The sequence below is a fragment of the Olea europaea genome, unplaced genomic scaffold (genome assembly GCF_002742605.1).
Source record: "Olea europaea var. sylvestris unplaced genomic scaffold, O_europaea_v1 scaffold8157, whole genome shotgun sequence".
In the NCBI taxonomy this organism is placed as follows: domain Eukaryota; kingdom Viridiplantae; phylum Streptophyta; class Magnoliopsida; order Lamiales; family Oleaceae; genus Olea; species Olea europaea.
The window spans coordinates 2,772-7,058 of record NW_019266595.1 but is presented as its reverse complement, the minus strand read 5'-3'; the positions used below and the strand labels follow the sequence as shown (position 1 = coordinate 7,058).

Below are 4,287 nucleotides of genomic sequence, written 5' to 3'. Positions count from 1 at the left end.
ACTTTGGACTGATTGAAGCATTAAGGCAACTATATGGTCCTGACATTCAAGATTTAATTGATATGTCACGAATTCAATCCTTATTCCCCTAATTCTGCATGTATTTTTGCCTTGTAATGCAATTGAATTCTTAATAATATCGGATATAAACACACACGCACAGACACACACACGAGCTACCTATAGAGTAAGATGGGACTGGACAATTTTGTGCCTTTTGACACTGAATTGATTTCACAGGTTTAATTCTTTGCTCCTCGAGGAGATGTTATGATATGGAAAATAAATCTTTATTTGCTACATTTGGTGCTTATATTTGTTTTTACCACAATTTTAAATGACATCCATGTGCTTGTAATTTTTCTAAACCACCATATTGGCATCACATCTCCACAGGTTCAATCTGTAGTTTCTGATTAGATATAGATATGACCGTCCTTTGTTTCTTTAACTTCTTCTATTATGCAGTTCCTTTCCTTAAAAATTGAGTGCCACCAACTAATTCCCATCACTTCACGCCTTTCATTCTCTTCTAAATTGTTTTAGATTGAAAACCTCAATTGAAATGATGCAATATGGTTAAGACTTTCTTTACGGAACCAAGTCCATTAGTTGCTTCTTTAATTGGTTTGAATGGCCATGTAATTTTGAATTGGTTTGGAGTGACTTGGTCAGCGTGGGACTGTATTAAGGTTCTTAGTTATCTATAACGTAATTTGAGATGTCTTGCTCCAATATTAAGTGGATAACATATGTATGTTTAATTCTCTACATATTCATCAGCATCATTTTCTCACTAGACTTCCAGCTTATTATTGTAATGCGAGATCAAGATTTAGCATAAGGGTTGCACCAGCATGTTGAAATTCAAATTTTCCTGTGCTTCTCTGTACTTGATTTTTTCAGGAAATTTGAAACACGTTATTTTGTGAAATACAACAGGTAAAAGAGATTAGTCACTTCTACGCGCCACGGGTCGCTCGTTGGAAAGCAGAAGCCTTGGTAGCCCTTCAGGAGGTGTTAAGCTCTTTCAAAATGTGTTTGCTTCTGGCAGTATCATGCTATGATTCTCTTTATTGTCGATATTCTTTCATGTGCATGAACCTCTTTATGACAACTTTATTCAAGACATTCTGGTGCTTGAGCCTAGATATATGCTAACCGTATTTTTTTAAAGCCTGCGATTGTGTAAAAGAGAAAATTTTTAATGTTTAGCAGATAAAATATTCTCTTATTAAAATGTGTTTCATAATGTCATGCAAATAGTTTTAGTGTATGTTTTGCAAGTGTTTATAAACAATCAAACAATTTTTTATCTACATTTTTCGTGAGACCTATAGGTAGTTAGGTACTACCACTTATCCACTACTCATTTCAATCTATTTATAAATTAAACAGTTTATAAACACTTGCCGAACATATGCTTAGTCTTCGATTCTGGAATAATTGACCATGGTTGCCTCAGCGTGTTGTCCTTTTTGGCTGGCTATTTTTGCAGGCCGCAGAGGATTATATAGTGCAATTGTTTGAAGAGGCAATGCTATGTGCAATTCATGCTAAGCGCGTGACACTAAGTAAGTTTTATTTGTCAAATGCTTTCTAAGTTCTTCATCACTAATGGATGTGAAAGGATGCCAACTAGATCTAATTGTGTGGTTGCATAATTGCCTTCTGTTGTTTCTTTTGTACCGTACCGTTTCTTTTTCAAGCTATTGAGAATAGACACCGTTGAATAGGATGCGTGTTCTGACTGCTTGCCATTGTTTTGAAAGCCAAAAGCATTTTCAGTAGATAAGCGTGTGAAACTGATTAATTTTTGCTCATTAAATGTTTCAATGTTTTTCATCACTAATGGATGTACAAGGATTCCAACCAGTTCTAATTGTTATTTGGTTGCATAGTTGTGCTTTGTAGTTTCTTTTATACCATTTCTTTATCAAGTCCTAAAAACAGGGATTGTTGACTAGGACGAGTATTCTGAATGCTTGCCTCTCTTTTGAAAACCAAAGTATTTTCAGTAGATAAGAGCATGCCCTTCATTTTATAATAGCTTCATAATCTCATATTCCTAGTTATATTTTTCGTATTGTTTATGGATTCAAATCTAGATATGTGATCTGCCATGATAATTAGAGTTGTTTAGATTACAATTGGAGTGAACTGAAGGGTTACAACCTCATTGCCAGTAGAATCAAGGCTTTGGCTAAACTTCTGTCCTTTTTTATAATTATCTTGCATTCCTTGCAATTAGCCTATTATCTGGGCACTAGGCTCATTCTGACCGAGCATTACTAATTCAATAAAGCGTTGTTTTTCTTATTGCTCAGTGAAGAAGGATTTTGAGCTGGCAAGGCGAATTGGAGGGAAAGGACAACCTTGGTGAAAGATTGCGCATAAAACCATGTCTATCAGTAAATAGTCAACGCCTATTCAATTTACAATTGCATTAAATATGTGTATGGAATTTTCAAATAGTAAAATAGTTATTGAAGGACGGGTATGCTCGCTATTCCAGAACTAAGAACTTCCAAGAGGAGTCTCAAAAGCTTATGAATGAAGAGGTTTTCCACCTCGTTGTAGCTGGTTGATTTAGTTTAGTAGCCCTGTTGTAATTTCTATTGAAGTTCGTAGATTCTATCACTTGCTTCATTTTGCAGTTGCTATGTGAAATGGCTTTGGAAAACAGTGAAATCAGTTATGCTTACAAGTTACGAACCTGTGTGGAAGGTTCTGGTTGATTTGATTGATTATGCAATCCCTATTAGATGTACTAATCAACCTAGCGAAATGGCTAAAAGTGACAAGGTAATTGACCTCAAATTGTGAGTCAAACTAAGTTTGTCGTTGTGATTGATTATGCATGGAGAATGATTCTGCTTGTTGGACATTGTTTGGCTATGCAAGCATGCTCGATATGAGTTTTTAAGTGGATAGAAATTATGCCTCTTTCAAAAATGCATAGATAAAAAGTAAGTTGAATATTTATAAACAATTTATAAGAATGAGCCAAAAGGTTACCTTTTAAATTTCTTATCTTAGTAAAATATAATTTTTAATAGGTTACTGATAAGTGTGTTTTTGCATACTTATTTACGTCACAAACATGACTTAAATACAAGTAAAATGATTGAATTGTTATTTAACTTTGTCAAATTCGTGCAATGTAGGAAATTCTATGGAAATGGTGGAATTCAGGAGAAAAGAGCCGAAAAAGGACCAAATTGGAGCAAAATGAAAATTTAGGGACCAAATTGCAATTATTTGAAAGTTGATCCGATGAACACATCAAGCAATTGATCAAGCCAAGAACCAATTGGAAATTATAAGGGAACATTGGAGCAACTAGGAACAAGAGAGGAGGTCAAGGAGTGAAGGAATGAAAATTGAGGACCCAAATGACTCAAACAAGAAAGTAGCTCTACTATGCGGTCGCATAGTATAAAACCTATGCGACCGCGAGTGAACCTCCAGGGATTAAAAAGGGGCGTTTTTCTTATACCTATGTGGTTGCATAGGTTATGCCTATGCGGTCGCATAGGTATAAATTTTTCCGAATTTTGCACTTTCCTTATAAGATTGCAACTTCTTTGGTAACCTAATTTGGACGGGTTTAAATAGCAACAAGACGTCCAGAAGCCGCACGAACGACTGGGAAGGCAAAAGCATTCATCTTGGAGTGGAATTGAAGGCAAGAACAAGTAATTGATGCGAGATTTACGAGATTTCGTCAATCTTTGATAACCCGGTGATGTATTTCATTCATATTTTGTTAGTTTTCGTTATTTTTATCATGATAGGCTAGATTTTTGCAACTAGGTGATCGATGAACCATGTAATTTTTATTAAACTTGCTATTTCATGATTTTGAATTATTAGTTTGATGGATATTTGAATGGATTATGTTGGTTTATTTATTTCCACAATTAATGTGCACTTGATTTGTGTGAATTTGGTGGTTTAATTCTGAATTTGAGAAAATTAGATTAGACTCGACATATATAATTCATCATAGGGTCCGATAGGGGATAGAAATATACCCCTATGCCCTATGTAAATCTTTAATTGCTCACAAAAAGATTATATGCGTTCTTGTAAAATTGCATCCGTCATAGAGATATAGGCTGATGATTTATGAGAATAGGTTTAATACATCTCGAGAGAGAGTATTGAATAGATTTAGGAGCATTGATTTATCAAATTCTTATTGAATTATCAAAATTGTGAAATTAGGGTTTAATTGGTAATTATTTGGGGATTCGTGATCCTAGTGCATTCGTTTTACATAGA

At 34.6% G+C, this 4,287-nt stretch overlaps 1 long non-coding RNA gene across 1 annotated transcript; it reads left to right on the top strand.

Annotated features, from left to right (window-relative positions):
• Positions 1-21: 21 nt before the first annotated feature.
• On the top strand, positions 22-2,541 carry LOC111391671. Its single transcript, XR_002702149.1, has 3 exons — positions 22-1,017; positions 1,499-1,574; positions 2,328-2,541. It is a non-coding gene; the product is annotated as an uncharacterized LOC111391671 (long non-coding RNA).
• Positions 2,542-4,287: the final 1,746 nt, after the last annotated feature.